The 24,392-nt window shown below is 38.7% G+C and overlaps 1 long non-coding RNA gene across 1 annotated transcript in view; it reads left to right on the forward strand.

The window, feature by feature from the left end:
* The window catches only part of LOC103017678 (uncharacterized), an 83,656-nt gene that overhangs the window by 32,294 nt on the left and 26,970 nt on the right, over positions 1-24,392 (forward strand). The window contains exon 2 of the long non-coding RNA XR_009009252.1: positions 4,232-4,362. This is a non-coding gene — a long non-coding RNA (uncharacterized LOC103017678). The remainder of the gene's footprint in view (positions 1-4,231; positions 4,363-24,392) is intronic.

Genomic DNA, 24,392 nt, shown 5'->3' on the forward strand with positions numbered 1-24,392 from the left:
TGTACAAGCTTCACGTAATTCTAAGTGATAAGTATGATCTTCTCCCTTTGGCTCTTAGGTCCAAGGAGGCATAGGTTATGAAACCTACCTATTTCTTCTGAGACTACTTGAAAAGAAGTCTTGAAAAAGCTGATTCAATCATGGTCTTCCCCTTAAAGTGTCAGTACCTTCCCTCTGACACAAAACTTTATTTTTCTTTGGGAAAATTGGGGGACTTACATCATTCCTGATTTCAAAGCTGTGGTGATAAAATAACTATGTAGTTCAGGGGTCTGGGCTAGTTAATTATGATCTTGTCCAGTAAAGACATGATGTTTTCAAGGTTTGGTGTCTGCAGAAGTTCCTTTGTTATGCATAGAGAGAAAAACTAATCTGTGGTCACAGAATGAACTGCTAACCTTGGCTGGCCATCTGGTAAATGTGAGTCTTTGGTCACAAACGTGCAAAATAGGAAAACCATTGATAGTGGATCAGTTGTCTCATCTTCATGAGGGAGGGATGTAGAATATTCAAAGTGAGGAAGAGCCTTCCTCCCCGACTTTCTGTCTCACCAATAGGAAATTATGTGCCAAGATATTTCCATCTCCCTTTGAGTACAGTGCAGTCAACAAACTGGGAATGAAAAGAGTGTGACTGGGTCAAGCATTATTGAAGTAATTCCACTGAATTCATTGAAATTACACTAACAGCCACTGCTTAAGGAATCCAGCTGATTGATGTCGATTCTTTAGGGATTCAGTCAGCAGAGTCATAGGAGTGCCTAAAAAAACTAAAACAATACTCTCATCTCCACTAGGGAAGATACTTCATATAATCATGAGAACAGGAAATATGTTGGCCTTAGGTTCAGATTATATCAAATGGTTTATATTGTCATCTAAACTGATTCTGAGCCAGTCAGCTTTGCTCTCTCCTGCCTCCAAGTTCTGTCTCTTTTTCTGCAGGATTAGTCACATTTGCTTTTCCGGTTCTGTAGCTTTTTCCTGAACCAGAACTAAGGGTATCTTAGTGCCAGATAAGAGAGAGATAATTTCACTGTAATGTCCTATTTTTTTTTTAAAGTTCCAAGAATTTTATACACTTTATCAAATGTGACTGAAACATGAAGTTTGCTCATGTTTTACTGGTGGTGTTTGTTTAGAGATGGAAGTGTGGAGGAAGAAGGGCCTGGAATCCATAGCACTCTGAAAGACTGTCTGTTCATTTGTCTGACTTCTCTCTCATCTGTACACTCCTCCAGAGCAGGATATACACTTGCACTTGCTCCTGTATTCCCAACGCCTTTTTTAGCATCTGGTACAACAGTGAATGTTGCTAGAAAAAATAAACTATACAGAAGAGGAAGATAGGCAATAGACTTTGAGATGTTTTGCAGGGCATAAAAGACCTAAAGGGGACAGGGATCCCATCTATTAGTTTCTTAAGAGTGGACAATTGGAGTGGACTTAAGAGTGGTCTTCTCTGTATTAACAATAGACAGCAGAGTCCAGAGTCAGGACCAACAACAGTTTGTTCATGAAAAAAGTTTTGTTTCCAGGGTCTAATGCTTTTTAAAACTATTATCAAGGCTTATATAGCAGCTCCATCTCCAAATGTGAGTGAAGTATTTTGAGAAGATTGAGAGGAAGTCAGCGTTAGATTGTGATTATTATCATTCATTTCAAGTAGACAGATTAGGCCATGCATTTTCCAGCACTGCAGGCTCATTTGCCCTGTGTATCTTTCTCTAATCTTCTCCCCGGTTGGGAAGAAATAATTCCCCTGTGTTAGGATAGCCCTTTGTACATCTCTTGTCAGAGCACTGCTACACTTATACATATTTCACTTGCACTAAATCAAGATCCTTGATGGAAGGGGAAATGGAAAGGAAACTAAGGGTTAATTGATTTATTATTCTGTCACACATAATACTTATTTTTAAAACACTCTGTATTTTGTTTTAATCACTTAATTATATAGGTACTATTTCCCCATTTTTCAGATGAAAAACTAAAGAGAGGTTAACAATGGAGAGATAGATATACCATGTTCTTGGATTGGAAGAATCAACATTGTAAAAATGACTATACTACCCAAAGCAATCTACAGATTCAATGCAATCCCTATCAAACTACCAGTAGAATTTTTCACAGAACTAGAACAAAAAATTTCACCATTTGTATGGAAACACAAAAGACCCCAAATAAAGCAATCTTGAGAAAGAAAAACGGAGCTGGAGGAATCAGGCTCCCAGATTTCTGACTATACTTCAAAGCTACAGTAATCAAGACAGTATGGTACTGGCACAAAAACAGAAATATAGATCAATGGAACAGGATAGAAAGCCCAGAGATAAACCCACGCACATATGGTCACCTTATCTTTGATAAAGGAGGCAAGAATATACAATGGAGAAAAGACAGCCTCTTCAATAAGTGGTGCTGGGAAATCGGGACAGCTACATGTAAAAGAACGAAATTAGAACACTCCCTAACAACATACACAAAAATAAACTCAAAATGGATTAAAGACCTAAATGTAAGGCCAGACACTATCAAACTCTTAGAGGAAAACATAGGCAGAACACTCGATGACATAGATCACAGTAAGATCCTTTTTGACCCACCTCCTAGAGAAATGGAAATAAAAACAAAAATAAAAAAATGGGACCTAATGAAATTTAGAAGCTTTTGCACAGCAAAGGAAAGCATAAACAAGATGTAAAGACAACCCTCAGAATGGGAGAACATATTTGCAAATGAAGCAACTGACAAAAGATTAATCTCCAAAATTTCCAAGCAGCTCATGCAGCTCAATATCAAAAAAACAAACAACCCAATCCAAAAATGGACAGAAGACCTAAATAGACATTTCTCCAAAGAAGATCTACAGATTGCCAACAAACACATGAAAGGATGCTCAACATCACTAATCATTAGAGAAATGCAAATCCAAACTACAATGAGGTATCACCTCACACCAGTCAGAATGGCCATCATCAAAAAATCTACAAACAGTAAATGCTGGAGAGGGTGTGGAGAAAAGGGAACCCTCTTGCACTGATGGTGGGAATGTAAATTGATATAGCCACTATGGAGAACAGTATGGAGGTTCCTTAAAAAACTAAAAATAGAACTACCATATGACCCAACAATCCCACTACTGGGCATATACCCTGAGAAAACCATAATTCAAAAAGAGTCATGTAGCACAATGTTCATTGCAGCTCTATTTACAATAGCCAGGACGTGGAAGCAACCTAAATGTCCATTGACAGATGAATGGGTAAGGAAGATGTGGCACATATATACAATGGAATATTAGCCATAAAAAGAAATGAAAGTGAGTTATTTGTAGTGAGGTGGATAGACTTAGAGTCTGTCATACAGAGTGAAGTAAATCAGAAAGAGAAAAACAAATACCGTCTGCTAACACATATATATGGAATCTAAATTAAAAAAAAAAATAGTTCTGAAGAACCTAGGAGCAGGACAGGAATAAAGATGCCGACATAGAGAATGGACTTAAGAACACAGGGAGGGGGAAGGGTAAGCTGGGACAAAGTGAGAGAGTGGCATGGACATATATACACTACCAAATGTAAAATAGCTAGTGGGAAGCAGCCGCATAGCAAAGGGAGATCAGCTGGGTGCTTTGTGAACACCTAGAAGGGTGGGATAGGGAGGGTGGGAGAGAAACGCAAGAGGGAGGAGATATGGAGTTATATGTATACGTATAGCTGATTCACTTTGTTATACAGCAGAAACTAACACACCATTGTAAAGCAATTATACTCCAATAAAGATGTTTAAAATTAATTAATTAATTAATTAATTAAAGAGAGGTTAACAGAAACTGACCAGTAGTCAGTGGTGTTTCCGGGATTCCTAGATCTTACTGACAGCAGTCATTATTTTTTCTTCATAGTTCATATATCTCAGGAAACATAATGTGGGTGTCCTCCTTGTTACTCATTGACACTTGACAACCCTTTCCCACTTGTTTTTTTCCCAAAACACAAGCTCTCAAATGTCAATTAATAAATGAGAAAGAATGATGAAATTAGAAAAATTTGTGAACACAATAGTAGTAACAGTCTCAGGCAAGAATTGTCAATTGATGCTAAAACTAGTGGATGAGGATTTCCAAGTCAGCTTAGGATGTAGAAAGTGGCAAGTAAATGTCACTACTGGCTTAACAATGTGAAAAAGTTATGTAATTTGTAAAATCATAAATTTTCTTGAAACCATAGGAGAGCTGAGACTGCAAGGTAAACCAACTGAATTCCAATGAATGGCATACGGCTCTGAGAAGAGATGAATCTAAAGGATGATTTCATTCCTGACAGAACATTAGAGGAAAGTATTGCTGTCATCAAAGCAGGTAAAGAGGAAATCAGCTACCAAATACTTAAAATCAATGTGTAGGAGAGCTTATCAGTTTAGAATGACTGCGAGAACCTAGACACAAGGAGAGTTCACCCTAACTCACAAGTTCTATTCCACAGGTCTCCAGAGCTGTTCCTGTGTAAGACTGGTTGCATGGCTGAAGGCAGCACAGAGACCCCTTGGGGAAACTAGTGTGCAGGTGTTCAGTTAGTGATTGGTTGTCATTGGGGCAAAGTTGCAAATTTTGCACTCATTTCCTTGGAAACATGTCTCACATAAAACACAATTCTTAACCCACTGGGGGAGGGTCAGTACCCCTTCCGATGCGTAGGGCCCAGGAAAAGGTTCTCTACTTAAGTGAAAGTGATGATGTAAAAGCTCTTTGTTCCCAAGGAAAAATAGGAAATTCTCCCATCCCTGGAACCCAGGGAAAAAAATCCTCTCCTTCTGGGCGAAGGGTATCTGCCTCTGAGAAAGGTGAAAGAAAAACTCCTGGACCCTGGTTCCTGGACTGATACAAAGCAGAGTTCAGCTACTACTGGGAGATAGGTAGGAAACTCTTCCCTGTCCAAGAGCTGACACTGATAGAAAAAACAAAAACAAAAACAAAAACATGGAGGGGAGCAGGAATGCTGAAAAATTAAGTTTATTCACAATAATTAATCATAGTAATGACATTCTACGTTATGATTCTTTTCTAATCACTTAATTCACATGATGCTATATGGCCAAGGTGTAAGCCTTGACTGTGATTTTCAGAATCCATTAGACATGCAGAAATTACATTCAGGGTCCGAAATCACACTGACCCACCCTCAGTCATCTTATTTACATTCCACTCTACCCTATACAACACAAGCTCTAACAAGCCTTCTAGGTATTAAACATCACATCTTCTGTGAGGAGGTCTTTCCTTATCACTTTAGGCTGAATTAATTTTTCCCTCTATTCTAGAAAATGACAATGTTTATGACATTACACTAGAATGACATTAATTTTGCAAAGCTAAGGCTGATCCCAAGCCTATACATTTACAAGCTCTAGTATTCAAATGTAGTATTCAAATACTATCTCACCACAAAAACACTCAGTACCTTCTGTCTCTTGTAAAATTCTTATCCCCATTGAACTCTTCTGGAACCACAAGTAAGCTGAGAAATAAAGACAAAATATATTTATGTTAATGTTTTCACTTTGATTTCTTTGGGGTCATAAAATAAGCTGGGCTTCCTTTTGTATCTGGTTTTCACTACTCTAGACAAACTGAAATGAAATTACTTTGTCCAAATAAATAATGCTGCCAACTTACAAAATGTGTATATACTTTTTATACTGTTTGGATATTGATATCCCTATACAGAAAACTGCCTACTATAGCATGACAACAAGATATATGGAAACAAAAAGTCTGAAAACAGATTGCTTGGAACAAACAGACTTGGAACAAAAGCAAAGGTTGTTGGCTCAGACTGCTGGGTATTTTATTTAGACCAATGTTTCACAAACTCTGTCTGTGTTTCTCAAGCCGATAATAGGTTTCCCCTGAAATGAATAATTTCCTGGTGAAATGCATTGGGGAACTGATGCACAGTGTGATTTACAACACAAATTGACAATTTCAAAGTTTTTGAGAAGTCCTATGGAAAAGAAATCCATTATTCTTAAATACCTATTTAAACATCTCTCAGATCACTACCATTTTCAGATCAGTTTGGGAAATTTTGACTTCGACTATTTTCACAACTCTTCCTAGGCATGTTTTCCTTTTATAAATCAATACTTTGTCTTTCTGGTTGCATAGTACTGAATCCACTGTAGCTAATGCAAAGAGAAAGAAATTTACTAATGTGTGTTAAATGACTTACAGAAATCTGGGAATAAATTATGTAACAGACTTTAGGCTGAACTTTTAACAATGACTCCCAAAGCTTCAGCGTAGAGCTGTGCCTCAGGACTTCCCTGGTAGTCCAGTGGTTAGGGCTCCATCCTTCCACTGCAGGGGGCATGCGTTCGATCGCTGGTTGGGGAACTAATATCCCACATGTTAAAAAAAAAAAACCCAAAAACTGTACCTCTACATGCTGCTGCTTCCATCATGATCAGGAATCTTCCTGTTGAATCAAGAAGGTGCTGCTACAGCCAATTCTGTAACCTCTCTGCTCTGCTGTGAGTCACATCAGCAGAACAAATCCCTCACACCTGGCCTTTATTATATTAACCCAATTTGTTATTTTTTTAACATATTTATTGGAGTATAATTGCTTTACAATGGTGTGTAAGTTGCTGATGTATAACAAAGTGAATCAGCTATACGTATACACATATCCCCACATCCCCTCCCTCTTGCGTCTCCCTCCCACCCTCCCTATCCCACCCCTCTAGGTGGTCACAGAGCACCGAGCTGATTTCCCTGTGCTATGAGGCTGCTTCCCACTAGCTAGCTATATTACATTTGGTAGTGTATATATGTCCATGCCACTCTCTCACTTTGTCCCAGCTTACCCTTCCCCCTCCCCGTGTCCTCAAGTCCATTCTCTATGTCTGTGTCTTTATCCCTGTCCTGCCCCTAGGTTCTTCAGAACCAATTTTTTTTTTTTAGATTCCATATATATGTGTTTAAATGCTCTTTTCTTAAAGTTTTTTTTTCTAAGTCCCCAAACTAAAGTAGACCTCCCTGTTATTCTCTCTCATAGCATATGATATCTTTCTACCATAGCTCTTATTTTAGTACATAACTACTTAGGCATTTAGGTAACTTTAATTACTATCTCTTCTACTAAAGTACTGTGGGAATAGGAACCATATCTGTTTTGCATTCCTTAAAGAAGTGCCTAACTCACACTAAGTGAATGCATACTTTTGAATCATTTTGAATGGGTGGAAGGATGGATGGATGGATAAGAGTGACTGAGTACCTAAAAGGGCAGATGAGCAGAGAGCCTTAAATCTTGGGACATGACCAAGAAAAACAGGGTGATAGATTTAGCTGGCCATATCTTTTCCCAAGATGACTGGTTCTAGAATTTCTTTTATGGAAGTGTCTGTGCTCTGATGAGTGGTGGAGAGGGTGGGGTATTGCACTCTGGCCAATAGGTGTAATCTGCAAGGCAACTCTTACCATGCCTCACGTATAGTAGGTGCTTAATATATCATTGTTGTTATGGAAGGAATGCCAGTGCATACATGTAAAAGACTGAGCACTCTGCAGACGCATTTTGCCCTATAGGTGTTACTGTTAATTATCAGAATCTATTTTAATTTAATTAAGTTATATAAACATTTTTGATACCCTTGCATTTTGTTTAACTACCAAAGTCCCTAGAGTAGGCAGGAGACCTTGAAACCTGAAAAGGCTCTGTCTCCTCCAATCTTTATTTAATCAGAAGCAACCTAGATTCCATGTTAGTTTAACGCTGTACAGAATAAAATGACAATGATAGAAGTATTTTCAACTAGGGCCATAACATTAACTCGTAAAAAAAATCGCTTCAAAGCTCCAAAAAAATGAGGGCATGAAATATTTTTAGTTGTCTTTATTCTTTATTTGAGCCCCAGATTTTAATTCCATTTGCTAACTTGGTAACTTTTAGCTTCTTAGAAACACGTAAGGAGCAGCAACTTCAAAGCTGTAAATCCACTTCCTGAAAAGCGAATTTGGAAACAAGATCTATAAAAAGATGAACATTACATACAATTCAAGAGTTCAGTATATTTATTTTTTTCAGCTTCATGTATGATGGAAAAAAATCTATGTATCTGAAATACACAAAACATGGTAAAGACCACTTATTTTGCTGTGGACCCTCAATTTCTGAATCTTTCGTCAAGTTTCTCTCCTGCTTACATGCATAATTGGTCACATGTTTCCCTCTATTTGCTTAAACCAGATGCCCATGGGGCTTTCCTGCAGTATTTAGGAAAGAGGAACGCTTACAGAATTGTATTTGGCTCTATCAAGCAATTTTTTGGTGGAAAATGACCAACAAGTTTAATTTCTCTTAACAGGGAATCATTCTGACTCACTTCCTGGGAAGGAAAACTATTAAAAAAAAGGAGTTATGAACTGGACTCTTAATGGTAGCTGGAAAACACACAAAATTTTAACTTCAGTTTTATTCTACTTTGTAATAATAATCCTTTGTATTTGTGTAACATGATAGAGTTCATATAGTACTTCCATGTTTACTGAGATATATTTTGTGCTTGCTTATACAGGATTCTTTCTTGTTAAAAAAGAATTTCTGTGTGTTTCTACACATTAGCTTAAGTCTTTTCACCATCTCCTTTTGGGATGAGAATCTCAGAACTTTTCTGATGCGAACACATTTATTGGACCTGTGCCATGAATACATGTGCTCGGTAAAATTAAGAATTCACACACACACACACTTAAGAAAAAGCATCTGCTCATGATCCAGAATTCAATACAAAGAGAGGACAAGTGCATAGACACCCACAATAAAAGGAAAATGTGGTAATATGTGAAAGGATTGATAAAATAAAAATGCCAAAGAAGTTCTGAGCAGAATAGATGTTATCATTTAGTATTCTTGAGTATCTATTATACATTAGATACTTTGCACTTTTATATACTAGGTTTGAATAGTTACCATTATTATGTAAAACAACTCTTATTTCCATTTTGACAATGAATGAAAAAGGTCCTCAAAGTTCTTGAGTTCACAATCCAAGATTAAAATAAATAAATGAAAGATCTAGAATCAAAAAGCATGTCTACGGCCCAGATATTTGGTTATTATGGAAAAGCTTTCCAGAGAAGTGTCCTTTGAACTAAGCTGAGCCTTGAAGAGTGAATAGGATTTTGAATAGGCAAAGAAAAGGTCAGAGGAAACCAACTACCTGAGCACAAGTGTAAATAAGACCACAGGCAGCTGGAATGGATCTCTGTAAAGGGAATGAACTCAAGCATAAAGGTGAGTTCTTGGCACAGAGCTGAGAGTTGATCAGGTTACCTGAACGCTAATGTACAACTGAGAATGAGGCCAAGAATAAGATAAAAAGGAAGACTGGGCACTAAGTGTGAAGGAAATTAAGAAGGTGGGGGCATGAACCGACTTTCAGGAGAAATGAGAGATGTCATTATATGAACTGATCTTGAAAAATTCCCATGTCTCTGTTTTTATCTTATATTGAAAAATATTCTGGTACCTGACTTTTGCCTTGTGTGTCAGAGACTGAAAATGGTCACCAGTAGCTTTATTATCCTCATCTCCAGGACGTACAACTTCTTTATTCGCTTCGCCTGACAATTAGATGAAAACCAATGATAAAGTTCTGGCCAGTGAAGTTTGAGTGGAAGCGATGAGCAGTACTTCCAGGCCTGGCTCATTAAGGCCTTCCGTGTCTAATCCTAGCATTTTTACTGCATCCATTGGATGAATGAAGAGAACTTAAAAGGCCTGCAGGAGAGACAAGATAAAAAGATCTTGGGTACCTGAGTGACTGTGTGGAGCAGAGACCATCCATTGACCTACACTTCAATGTCAAGTGAGAAACAAACTCTATTTTGAGATAAATCACTGGAATTTGGGGATTATTTCTTTCAGCAGTTATCCCACCCTGATATGCCGGGCTGAATAATTTGTGATGATCATTATCTCTGACTTGGACCCTGATTGTCCACTGCTATTCCCAACAGACTGAACAGTGTTGGAGAAATTGTGCAGCCTTGTTGAATAATGCCTCAACAGGGCTCCCAGTGTTGCCATGGAATCCTTCTGTGTTCTACTGGTCATGAACTGTTCTCATTCCTTTCGTGGCTTAATTTAAAGTTTCATCTTTCTCCTTAGGATTTTCCTGCTCCTACTCTCAGCAGATGAATTAGCTGTCTCATCTTTAGTTAAGTGCTTATTCAAGACTCATAACCATTTTTGTTTTTTTCATGTTAACTTAAGCAGTTCTTTTTGTATTAGAGATATAAGACCATTATGGATATCAGGTATAAAATGGCTAAAATTTTAAAAGACCAACTAAACCAAAAGTTGGCAAAGATGTGGAAAAACTGGAACTCTCATATACTCTTCATGGGAATGTAGAATGGCACAATCACTTTGTAAAACTGTTTGGCAATGTTTTTAAAAGTTCATCTATCATATAATCCAGACATTCTACTCCTGGGTAGTTACTCAAAGGTCCAAGAGGAAATCTCCAATGGTATTATGGCCAAAAAGAGGTCTTCCACTGTGGATTTTCTGTGGTTTGTGGTGGGGAGTGACACGTAAACATTTTTCTCTATTTTTCCCTTAAAACCTTCAGTAAGGTCTATGTCAGTCACTAGTTATTGTGTGTAAGTTGTTTTTCTATAAAAAGACTACTGATAATTTGGTTAGAATAACAACATCTCTTGACCCCTTACCTTGGTTCAGGTACTACACTATGCACATTCACATATGTTATCTTTTTCAAATCTTACAGTCATCTTGAACAGTAATTATTATTCCCCTTTTAGAGATTAAAAAACATGTGCCCCATAGTAAAACCAAAATGAGACAGATAACAGAAAACTTGCTAAGAATAACATACTGGAAAATCCCAACACTTGCCCTCCACCCTCCAATTAAAGATAAAGCTGCTTACTTTTACCTCTGCTTGGAACTTTGACCATATTTTTATTTCTATTTTTGACCAGTCAGTCTCCAGTTAAGTATTAGTGAGAACTTACTGTGGGCTAGGCTTGAGGTAAAAAAAAGGGGGTGGGGGGTGGGGAATAGACATGGTATCTACATTCAGTGCTTTAAAGATGACGGAGACTAAAAAGATATTCCCTGGATGACTGTAGTGAAAGTCAAGACAGAGTCCAAAGAAACACAGACAAGGGTATTGATGGTGTGATAGAAACAAGTCTTTCCAGAGGAAGTGACCCTTGAGCTGAGTCATAAAGATATGCAGATGCAGAAGAAAGGTAAGGGAAAGGGGCACCGAGCCACTTCTACTAGAGGGATTAGATGGTACAAAGGCATTGAAATGAGGAATCACAAAATCATCAGAGAATAGCAGGTAGTTCAGAATGACTGGAGCATGCAGCAGAGATCAATGCCTGGGGCCCAGGGATGAGCCTGGGGTGTAACAACAGAGGGTGCGACTTCCTGAGAAACTACTCTCATGCCTAGCAACCAACTGAACCCCAAATTGGACTCAGTCTCCTGGACTCTACCCACAGGAATTTTCCAACCATTTTTTTCCCTCTAAGATGTACAATGTGGAACTCAGTACTCTGTTTTTCATTTCTTTTTAATATGCTTATACTCATTTTAAACCAGAGGACAGATGATTTCATGGGACAGGACTTATGTGGACAAGGATTGGTAATATAACTGATTTTGTCCACAGTTCTGCAGGTTCTTTAATGTGATTTGATCACCTTCTCCAGGGATGAGCAGTCCCGAGAGGCTCTAGAGGACAAACCTCACACTAAAAATACTTAACTACTGAACTGACAAATTAAATGGCAATGTATTCATTGATAGCATAGGAATGCCTCTCCATTAGCCAGAATGCCAGATCTGGACATGCTGAGTAAGGGGAATATCATTTAGTGAAGAACCACTCATTAATGGGCACTTCCTTGTATTATTTCAATTACTTGTCACCACAACTCTGTGATGTAGTTCTTACTTTATCCCAATTTTGTAGATGAGGAATTTAAATGAGAAATATTAAATGATCTACCTTGATCTCATAGCTAATAAGTTATGGAGCTTAGATTCAAATCTAATGCTTTGATTTCTGCCCCATGCAATGGGCAGGGTGTACCCACACTGCCTGGAAAAAAAAGTGATGATGATGATGATGATTTAACTAAAATGATTATAATTTATTGGATGTTTACTTTGTGCCAAATACTTTCACGTGCATTATTTTATGTAACCTTAACAACTCTATTAAGTGAGAAACTATTTCCATTTTAGCAATGAGGAAACTGATGTTCAAAGGTTTAAATAACTTTTCTAACCTTCAAACCTGGTTAATTGGTGGGGCAGATATTCAAACCAGGTCTCCCTGCCCACAAAGTACTTTTTACTGACAGTCAAATACTGGTAAGACTATTCGGTGAATGAGTCAGATTGAAGAGAATTTGTTAATTGATAGAACATTCCATCTAGGGTGTGGTAGAGGATAGAAAACCACTGAAGTTCTCCTAATAGAGACTGATCATGTGTCTTCATAACTTGTTGCAATAGACATTGAATATTTAATACTATTATTTTTTGTTTTTGCTAATCTTATTAGTCACAAAAAACTTCTGTCACTATCCTTATTCATGATAGAGTATACATTATAATGTTCATTTTATATTGTCTCACCTTTTTCTGAGGATAAATTTTAGGAATTGAACAAGAAATGAAGTGCCTCAAACCTGAGGAAAAACATAATTACTTTTTGATAACATACTTGAGCAATCTTTCATTCCTAATTGGTAGTCTATCTGATTAATTCCCAGGTCAGTGAAATTAGAGTTTAGCCTACAAAAATGGATATACGTATGATAGTTTTACAAATTTAAACCCGTTAAACAATCTTGGGACTAGATCAATAAACCTTTTTTAGAATTCCTTTCTAGCACCTAGACTAACAATCTCATCAAGACAGTGTTTTTGTTTTGTTTTATTTCTGTCAATTTAAAGATTCTCTTTGTGGAAGCAAGATTTGAACAGGCTTTCTTTGAAGTTAGTACCCATGTGGCAAGTTTCAAATAAACCTAGACCTTTGCTCAAAATCAGTGCATCTGAGAACTTTCCTTTAACATTTCTTTGTCTCTTGAACCTGGACTCCTTGAGGAAGGGTTTGTTTCTTTCCACTATAGCCCAGTCATCTAGTATGAGGTTAGATACAAAAGAACGTGCCGTCTAAATGTCAGTTGAATAAATGAATATTTGAATGAATTTACCAACTATGGGCTTTGTTTTATTTTTACATTGCTTACTTTTTTGGAAAGATATCCCAGGTGAGCTTTCTCATCCATTTATTTTTATTCCTTTGCAAAAAGTGTCCTTTGGGACCTCTTCGCCAGATCTTGAAGGTGTGCCCTATCCCGTCTGGCTTGGCATTTTCTAGGCTCTGGTATTTCCTCACCAGTCTGGGACACTGCACCTCCCCCCACTGCCAACCCCACCCCCAATCAATTCACATCATTTTTGACAATAGAGTTTCCAAACCCCCTTCCACTCTGCATGATTTTTTTCCCCCTTAAACTTGAAAAGGATGGTGAAAATTTAGGCAACTTAGAGAACATTTAAAACAAAAGAGAAGTAGTGGAAGGTTGAGAAAAGGTCACTACAGTTAGCGAGAAGAGTGTGACTCATTAAAAAACAAAACCACATTAACTGACAATTAAAACAAATCAGAAGAAAAATCCTGAGACCATTTTGGATGGCTGACTGAGACAATACCAGAGGTACAAGTGATGAGAATAAGAAGTTAATCAGAAAAGACTACTTTTGAGGTGAAGAAATTTACATAACTCCTGGAGGGAGGTCTGTGCCTGCTTTGCCCTGGCTGGCTCTGTGACTTCTGTGCACATGACCCTCATTTTTTAAATAAGGATATTGGACCAAATGATATATAAGATCCTTTCCAATTCTAACATTTTATTGAGGGCTAGAATTTTCTAGCAGATTAAATGGATTCTTATGTTTTAAGTCCCCGTGCATATTTAGTCTCACATAATTTGATTGCTCTTTGTATTTTCTTCCTCATTTAATCCATGTTTATTGAGTGACTGCTTGATATTTGAACAGTGTTTTAGGCAGTGGGCATACAAGATGGGGAAGATAAAATTACTGCCATCTTCCACCTCACAGGCTAGGTGGCCACATAAACAGCAACAAGGCAATTGGAGCAGAAGCGATGGCTGGGGGAGGGAAGCCGGGATGGAGACAAAATGAAAAAGACAAGGGCAAGAGAAAACATTTTACAATTTCCTGAGATACAAATAAGTCCACCACTTAAAAAAAAACAATAGTAAAGATCGGTTATGATTTTTACTTTTACTCCTTCATTTTATGAGGATGGTTAGTGCTGACTCTATGACCGCGGCTACCTAGAAGGTTCATGAGAGATCCACTGGACTTTCCACACCGCCTATAAAGGGGATGGTTGATTTTTGTTTTATTGGTGTGGTCACTACCAAGCCCGGCCTATAGATTTGTGTTAACTGCACAATTGCTGCTTGAAGATCTTAAAGGTTGCTCAGTGATTCCTCATAGAGCTTGATGCTGACATGAGACTTAGAATTGCAGATGGCAACCCTGAGAATAGAATAGCCTAGAACTAGTTGGGGCCCTGCAAGTGGGCATAAGTGTGTGAAGCAGGCAGGCACATGACACTAGCTAGTCATGTGGTTAGCAATTAACCAGAAAGAGCATGCTTTACCCCAAAATCTTCAAATACTTCTTTCTCTGCCCACCTCCCTGCTTTGAACTGTATGCTTGAAAATAGCACAGGCAGTCTAAGTCTCCGTTTGAGACCTCTGATCGCCAAGAGACTTCTCCCCCCTGCACTGTGACTTTTGATCTCCTGTGCCTGGTCTGGTGCCTGGCACACCGTTGTATTTAATCAAAGAAGCCATTTTTGTTGTCATTGTTGTTGTTGCTTACTTGTGTTTATCCCTCCTTGTTGGACAAAAGTATTTAAGTTGGTCAAATGTTAAATATTATTAGGATGATTATTAGAAACAATGCTGGGGATTTAGAGCCAAATTTATGTAATTAGTCGAAGGGGTTTTTAAACATTTTTGAATTAAAATAGTACATATAGAATACAGATATACATAAAAAAATTCATACAGAAAAATGCATGTAGCTGCACAAACTGAGCATGCTGACATCAAGAAACACACATCATCAGCATCATGGACTGAGGAGCTTAGAGCTCTTCTCTGAAGATGATTTTTAACACCAGTTGGCAGGGTCTGCCTTCTAGAATCATCTAGTGTATAGATACGAATTATTTTACTTATCTTCTCCATCAGACTGAAAAACATTAGTCCGGGACTGGTCTTTTTCTCCTTGTATCCATGTTACTATTTCAACAGCTCATAGTAGGTTTCCACAGGAGTTTGTTGAGCTGTGAGTTAACTGAAAGTACCCTGAGCCAAGAAAGTACCCTGAGCCAAGACATCTAATGAGGAGCCCCAGAAAAATCCCGTTTCCAGGTCACGTCTCAGTTTCTGATTTTATTTCTCAGATTTAGCTCTTTAGATGTACTTAGAGCTCCCAGGAAAGAGGCATATTCTAAATTTAGTCTCTCTGGTTGAACATTAAAATATTGGAGTGGAAGAGTGATGGTAGCAAAAGGGGTTAATTAGCATTTTGTGTACATTAGATAACACAGCTGCTTCCAGTTCAATGACCAACATCAGAAGTTCTCTAGAAATATGTTCCATGGAAATTCCCATTTCTGCTTGCTTAAGTGGGTTGTTGAGACTTAGGTAAGTAAGCGAGTTGCATCACTGGGGAATAAAAGGAGACAAGTACCAATGAAGAAATTACACTCAAGTGCTTGCTTGTTTGCCAAATAGCTCTGGGAAAAGCAGGGCAGGATCAGAGCTTTCTGGCAAGTAGCCCCTCTATTCATGTCCCTGTCTTTCTTTGACTGGATTATAGCACAAATTTTGGTACATAGCTGTTTCCTTTGCAGACCTCTGATTAGTTCAAATTATCCCTATGCTAGTCCTGTGTTGAGTTGTTCCTGAGCACCAGCTGAAAGAGATCAGACTCTTTTACAAGATGGGGATCCAGCCAGCTGTGAAGAAAGGGTACACTAGTCAGTCTGGAAACATCTGTAGGAGTAACCAGATGTTTTAATAAGAGGAGAATCACAGGCTGAGTGAATGACAGAAAAGGCTAAAAGAGTGGATGACTCACCTCTGAGCAGATGAGAACATGGATGCTTGTGGATTTTCCCATTTTTTAAACACTGTGGTCGGATTAGGTGTCTGAAATCACCTCCCTCATGCCCTATATTTTTTGAAAGCTTTTTTTTTTTGCGGGAGGGATTAAATTTCTTGATTCATGGGCCCTACTCAAGAATGACTGTCTTTGCCTAGCAGATTTCTGGTGCCTGGATTGGAAGAATCAGAGCAAGCCCATCCCTCTGTGTAGGCTGATGCTGTGGTGGTGTGATTTCAAGGATACCAGGAAAGCCCTCACTGACGTTTCTCTCTCCCTGAAGTTCATAATCTCACCATGAAGGATTCCTTCTTTCATCAAAAATCAATCAATATCTCAAACTTCGTTTTGAAATGCAAATCCTGGTATAAGGATTAAAAAGCAAAATTCTGTCTGAATCTCTTAGGAAGCAAATAAAGGGCCTGGGGAAAAGCTGGAGTGATGTGTGTCATTGTTTCTTGAGAATGCAGCCCACTGGGGTCTTCTCTGATCCCAGATTTTGAAATTCTAGCAGCGAGCAGAAAAAGAAAGGCATTTGAGGTAGATAGGAAGAAGTAAAAAGGGCTCAGAAGGTGAAGGAGGTAAACAAAGAAGGTCAACTTTGGATTTTGAACTGATGATTTGACCTTTTTGAGCCTCAGTTTCTTCATCTGTAAAATAGAACCAATAACTTTTTTTTTAAAACACTTTGGCAGGTTTTGTTTTTCCTTTTATTTTTTTAAATAAATTAATTAATTTATTTATTTTTGGCTGTGTTGGGTCTTCGTTTCTGTGCGAGGGCTTTCTCTAGTTGGGGCAAGCGGGGGCCACTCTTCATCGCGGTGCGCAGGCCTCTCACTATCGCGGCCTATCTTGTTGGGAGCATAGGCTCCAGACGCGCATGCTCAGCAGTTGTGGCTCACGGGCCTAGTTGCTCCGCGGCATGTGGGATCCTCCCAGACCAGGGCTCGCACCCGTGTCCCCTGCATTGGCAGGCAGATTCTCAACCACTGCGCCACCAGGGAAGCCCCCATAACATTTTTCACAGAGTCTTGGTCAATGATCAGAAGAGACTCTTTCTTTTGCCAGACTAATTAGCTAACTAATTTGTTCTTTTTACAAAACAGTGTAAACTTTGGAATTTCAAGAGCTGTATATCATCAAAGGAATCTTTTCAGATATCTCTTATGTTTGTTTCTTGGCCCGCCTCTGGTGAGAATTCTTTATTTTTTTTCAAAGGTGTATTGAAATGATATTCTTCTTATCTTAAGTTAGGGAGTGGAGACTAAAGTCTGCCCAGTTGATAATTCATGGACATGATTTTCTTTCCTTGTTAATTATCTAAGTAATTTTGGGGCAATGGCTTTTTTGATACTGTACCCTAGGTTACTCCCACTAATGACAGTTGATCAAACCCAAATTTTTCCCAAAAAGGGAGGATGGTTTCATGTCAGGTGTCCATCAGTCTTGGCCCTACAAGCCTCTAGGAACAGTTCAGGGTCATGCACGTTGCAGCTCCAGGTTAAGGAGAAGAGTGAACATTATACTATGTGTGAAGTGCCTAGCAGAGAGACTACATCCACTACGTATTCAGAACAATTTACATAATAAACAATTCTGAGAGCTGCTTTCCTAGATTTTTTGCCAACGCTGTATTTTACGCTACGAAATTGTCCCCCTTCACTGACTGAATAAATAAAACATGAGCTGACAGAAAATTCAAATTTCAAGACATTATATTTGTTTCTATGAGCACCCAGAAGTGCTGTTACTACTGAATTACTATTAGTACATTGGATATTAATGTGTTAACGCCCAGCTTAAAACAAAACAAAACAAAACTAAGTGATTCAATGACTGGCGACATTGGGATATCATAAATTTTGTCTCATTACTGGTTGGCATGTATTCAACTCCATGTACTAATTTAGACTGTTTCTGAAGCCATTTTTCAGTCTATACCACCTCTTGAAGTAATGACTTTCAGAAGCTTACTTCCTAGTATGTGGAATACGTCTTCTCTTCTTCCTCCTTCTCTTCTTCCTCTTCCCCCTCTTCCCCCTCCTTCTTTTTCTTCTTCTTGTAGTAAAATTAACTCTCAAGCTTAAAGCAGCATTTCCTAGAGCTGATAGCTTAAAATTTCCAAATTATGTTTACCCGTGAATACAATCAGATTTGGGGAGTATCCTTTAGCATTTTGGCTGTCATCATCTCCAAGCTATTTACAAATATTTCATTTCTTGTCCTTTCTGTCATATAGAAAGATTATACTCCTAACCTACTTTAATATTGGGCATAGTCATGTGATTTACTTTTCCCAATGAAATCTGAATGAAAGTGGCATATGGCCACTTCTGAGAAGAAATTTTAAGAGCCATGCTCAATTTGCCCCATCTTATTCCCTGCCAAAGTAATTGTTGAAGATTAAACCCTCATCAGTGTGGGCCCCTGAGTGAGTAGTATGAGCAGTGCTGAGAGACACTGCAAATGTACAGTGAAAAGAGAAATAAGTCAGCTGTTAAGCCATGGAGATTCAGAGGTTGGTTGTTACTGAAGCATAATCTAGCCGATGGTAATAAAGTATAATCACATGATAGATTCCTAGTCTTCTGAAAAAGTTAGTTTCTAATGATAGTCTTCAAGTCAATGCAAACACATGCCATATGTTGATTATAAAATCTTCTTATACTCATGGCTGGTGAAATCCTGGCTTGAATCCCTTTACTTTTTACCACCACCATCAGAACCAGCATTACCAATGATATACTTAGCAGTAAATTACAGACTCTTAAAGTTAAGGGATAAAATGTTATCTTTCCAACAGTCTTGTTTCAGAAATGAGAAAACTCAGATTTTCCAAAGATAAGAGATTTATCTGGGAGCATCCAGGTAGGTTTCTTTTTAATTTGAACTTGGAAGTATTTTTCTAGATCCTTGTACTTTGTAACTCACTCCATTCATTCAATTTTTAAAGTTAAATTTTAAAAAGTGAATATTTTCTGGTTAATGGAAGAACCAAGATTAACCTTAATAATTTTTGCTAGAGATCAGTGCTATTTCTAAGTGTGTTACTTTGCTGGGGCTGCTATAACAAAATACCACACAGACTGGGTGACTTAAGCAGAAATTCATTCTCTGATAGTTGTGGAGGTTGGAAGTCCTCAAGCTGTTGGCAGGATTGGTTTCTTCTGAAGCCCCTCTCCTTGGCATGCAGATGGTTGTTTTTGTGTGTGTCTTCACATGGTCTTTCCTCTGTGCACATGTGTCCCTGGTGTCTCTTTGTGTGTCCTGGTTTCTTTTCTTATAAGGACAACAGTCAAATGGATTATGACCCACCCTGAAAGCCTCTTTTTACCTTAATCAGTTCTTTAAAGGTCTTATCTCCACATACAGTCACATTTTGAGGTACTGGGGGTAACAGTTTCAACATATCAGTTGGGGAGTGGGGACAAAGTTCAGCCGATAACACTAAGATATGAAAAATTGAAAACATTTTAACAAAATAAAACTTAGGGTTAGAATCCCATTTTGGTCACCAGCAGCAGTGATGTTCATGGAGTATGATGTAGTAGAGTTTGGCATAAAATATCTACAAGACTTCAGGACTTCCCTGGCGGTCCACTGGTTAAGACTCCAAGCTTCCACGTCATGGGGTGCGTGTTGGAGCCCTGGTCGGGAAACTAAGATCCCACATGTCCAAAAAAAATTTTTTTTAATATCTACAAGACTTTAATATTATTTGCCCATCTTACAAAAGATCTTTAATCCCAGTGCCTAGACTATACCCAGCTTGAGGTAGCTGACAACTGAGATCATGGTACTAAGCCATCCACAAACTATAAGATTGACCACACCGCTGCAGGGAGATTTTCCCAGATGCCAAATCAAAGCAATTGTGTAGAATAATCTCCCTCCCACAAAGGATAGTCATAATAGCTTCTTTTCTCTCTCTCTTCCCTCCCCTCCCTTTTCTTCCATAAAGCTCCTGTGAGTACACTGCCAGTTTCAGTCTCCTATGCTAGGAACTGAGTTTTGGTAAACCCTAACCCTGCCCCACAGAGGTTCATGTCTAGGAGAGGAGACAGACAAGTAATTGCATGATTATAATATAGAGTAATATTTATAATGCTTCAGGCTCTGTAAAAACATTGCAGAGGATTTTCTAAGTCACAACTGGGGGTGGGGGAAGAATCTTAAACCTTCCATTTCCACAACTCTTTTTTCTTTTCAAAGGGTATTCCACCATTCTATCCCAGGAGATAGAGCGTGTAGTACGAGGCACAACTGCAAAGCATGGAATTAATGTTCTAACTAATGAACTGGGAAATAGGCTACAAAAGAAGATTGTCCCTTTAAAGCCACCCCCTTGAGAGGCTTTGCACTAATTCCAAAGAGGGTGCCTTTCATTAAAGCATTTTGGGATTTATATTTGGTCACACTGTGAACTCATCTAGAACGGAACAAAGATTAATTTAAAGTATGGTGCATGATTCAAGTTTATAGAACAAGTAAATTAATCCAGAGATAAGAGGCACATTTTAAATATCATGACTGGTGGATAATACTTGTTCCTGGGTGTTTTGGGTGTCTAGAGAGTTAAGGCATCCAGATTCAACAAAATCATGATCTGACTATGTTTGGAGTTCATAGTGAGGCATGGCTGTATGGTAACAGAACTGGATTTCTTGCAAACCAGTTCCAAAGAAAACCAGAACAAAAGTAAGAAGAAAAGAATGCAGGGTTTGATGAATAGTAATGTCATCCTCAAATGTGAAGAGTGCTGGGTGTAATGTAGGAGGAGATTGCTATATAAAACTGTTAAGTACCTTCTAAGAAAAGCAGATTGTATTAGAGGTGTAATTTCTCTTGAGAACAAAAGCACCATCCCAGGGTTACTCAGACCCTGTAGGATTTTGAATAAGCAAAAGTAACCTAGAGCTGAATTTTGGGAGTGGGACTGGAGAGTACCATATTATCATGAACAGTGTAAAAAGAATTTGCAGTTCCTAGGAGCAAGCAAGGAGGCCCACCTGGAAGGAGAAGAGAGTGGGAAAGGCAGATGGACACCACCAAGATGAAAAATAAGCAAGTGACACCACTGTGTCCTGGTGGCCAAAAGACAAAGGTGGACTGGTTCAAATGGGTCATGGGTTCTCACAGGGATTTGCTTCTTTGCTCCTTACACTGTTGTTACAAGTATGAGAACCCTACCAACATGATTTTGTTGGTGGTGCTTTTTAAGATCAAGGAAGAGATTTGAAATTCTATACCTGAGCCAAAGTGGTGTAAATCGGGGGCATTACGCAAGGAAGGTGAAATAATGCTTAAATAGAGCTGATTTGTGGGAGCAGGAACTCAGAGCTAGAAGTGACAATGGAAACCTGAGTCCTCCAGGGATTCATAGAACTCTTAGAAACGGCTTTGATCGTGGCATGGGAGTTCTGAGTAGTCTTAGTTCAAGGAGTAGGGTTACCCCAGTTGACGTATGGTTATCATGTAAAAGACAGCACTAGACAGGCTTTTTTTAAAAAAAAATAAAAAGGAGAATACTTGATTTGAACAAACAGAACTATATACCCTCCCTTTAATTCTTCTGTTCATTTTGTACAAATTTGTTTCTGAGGATTTGTGGTACAATTTGATCCTGGTCAGGACTGTGATGTCATCTGCAGAAAAAATGGGGCAAGCGAGATGTAATATCTGAGCACCTCAGTTTTGATTATAGAAAGGTGATCTTAAAGTTTTTTTTTTTTCTAGAAATTTCCTCCTCTTCTTTATTTCTTTCGCTTTATTAAGAAAATTTCCCACCCAGCTACTGCCACCATTATAGAGTTGATCACAGTGTTTGTTGATTGTTGGGATCCCATTGTACTCTCTAGAAATGTCCATTTTAGCACACGTAAGATATTAGAGAATTTATATCTTTACACTTTTCTATCCCTTTAGGTTATGAGCTACTTGAGGGCAGAGAATATGTCTTATTTATTTCTGTTTACTCTGAACCTATCGTTTATATCAAACAGTCAGTAAATATCTATTGTATAAATGAATGAATTCATGGTTAAATGTATGTATGCATAAATAAATATCTATGTTCCTAGAATTTATAATCTAAATATAGGAAATTTTAAATAACAAAGTTCAAGCGAGGGCTCATATCAAGCTGAAACTTTTCAATTGTCAAAAGGAGTTTTGCTGGACTTCTTTCTTAGAGGCTGTTTCAGTTTGCTTGTTTTAAATATAATTCATTTCCATGTCTTTTTCCTAGAATTTCTGTAAGCCACCACCCATCACCTCTAACACCCATCCCCCCCCAAAAAAACCCAAAAAACAAACAAAAAAAACACCTTTTCTCGGAGGAAATAAGTGAAGTTGGTTTGCATGCCTTAATGAATTTTTAGGATGAAAGAATAACCTGGAAAGACTTTCTCTTGCACTCAGCTGAACCATTTTTTTCAGTCTACATAACCCACTACCTAATTACAAGCTTGAAATATGGTTAGGAATGGAACAAAATCCAAAGAACCAATTACATCCCCAATCAGGGTTACTGGCAACTTGTTCAGCAGCTGGCGAGAATAAAGAGGAAGTTGCTAAACCAGAAGATGCAATCAGTCTGTTGATCATGTGAGAGGAAGATCTTAAGCTTTCTTACTGCTATTCTCACAGAGGCTCTGTATCACTCAAACAGAGACAAGGCACCTCTTTAAAGAGATCAAAGTTGATAACAGGAGTCCATGTGTAAATCTGAACCCTGGGGAGGGATTGTTGGGAGAAAACTAGAAGCATCAATTTGTTCCTGGCTTCTTCTGAGACCTGTTTTGAAAGCTGGCCAGCAGGAGTCGAGTATTGTTGCTTTGTGGTTGACCAGAACACAGTCTATTACTGGAGAAAAAGCAGTACGTGTGGGAGGGAGCTCGGCACTCTTTTGTGGGCCTTGGATTGTTACCACACAACAGGACCCAGACAAAAGGAATCTAGCTTTTTTAAAAAAGGAGAATGCTTGATTTGAACAAACAACTATGTAGGCTCCCTTAAATCTTTCTGTTTATTTTGTACAGTTTGTTTTCAAGGATCCGTGGTAAAATTTGATCCTGGTGACAGAGGTGATGTCATGTGAGCTAAAAAAAAAAAGGAAAGGACATGGCTTAGCGGCAAGGAGAAAAATGGATGTGTTAGGTGAGGGGCATGTGATGTGAAATCCTAGGAGCCAGAGGGTCTGTTTGGGGTGGGAAGGCAAGGCTGTTTGCATGGAGAGCAAGACCAGGAAACCACTCTGGGGGAGAGGGGCAATTACAGCCCTGGGCAGGAGATGGTTGGAGCCTCTAAGATCCAAGGTCAGAGCCACAGACATTGGTTTGGTTGTTTGTTTTGATAACTGGGGATGACTGTATCCATCTAAGCCTGGTGTAAGTAACATGGCACTTCTGCCAAGTTCTCCATCCTGGCTATATATTGGAATTAGTTTTAAATGGCCAAGGCCCCGGTATTACATAAAGCCCTCTAGGTGATTGTAATGTGCCACAGGATAGAGGAAGCACCCACCTCAATTTTGCAAAACCCCCGACAGTATTTCTCTACCTCTTTAGCTCTAATGGCAGTCCGTAGCGTAGTCACCTGTTGGTACATCTGCCTCCCAAAACAGTGGTTTTCTAATTTAAGGTGCATTGGAATTTCTAGGGTATATTGTAAAAGCATTTGTCTTTGTAAATCTGGGGTGGGGCTCGAACGTCAACGTTCTAACAGGTTCCCAGGTGCTGCCTCTTCCGGCCCTTTGAACACACTGCCAGGAGCAAGGCTTTAAACTCTACCTACTCAAGAAGCCTTGAGTTCTCGCTTCAATTTCAGTGTAGTCGTTCAGAGTCCAGGCTGTGGGTTCAGACCACGTTGGCTTCTACCTTATATTAGCTGATTGAATCTGGACAAACGTATTACCCTTCCTACCTAGTTTCTTCCACCTATGACAAAAGAAATAAACACTAGGGAATTCCCTGGTGATCCAGTGGTTAGGACTCTGCAATCTCACTGCCGAGGGCCCAGGTTCAATCCCTGGTCAGGGAACTAAGATGCTGCAAGCCCCTTGATGCGGCCAAAAAAAAAAAAAAATAGAGAAATAAACAATAAATCAAGCCATCAG

The sequence above is a fragment of the Balaenoptera acutorostrata genome, chromosome 9 (assembly GCF_949987535.1).
Source record: "Balaenoptera acutorostrata chromosome 9, mBalAcu1.1, whole genome shotgun sequence".
In the NCBI taxonomy this organism is placed as follows: domain Eukaryota; kingdom Metazoa; phylum Chordata; class Mammalia; order Artiodactyla; family Balaenopteridae; genus Balaenoptera; species Balaenoptera acutorostrata.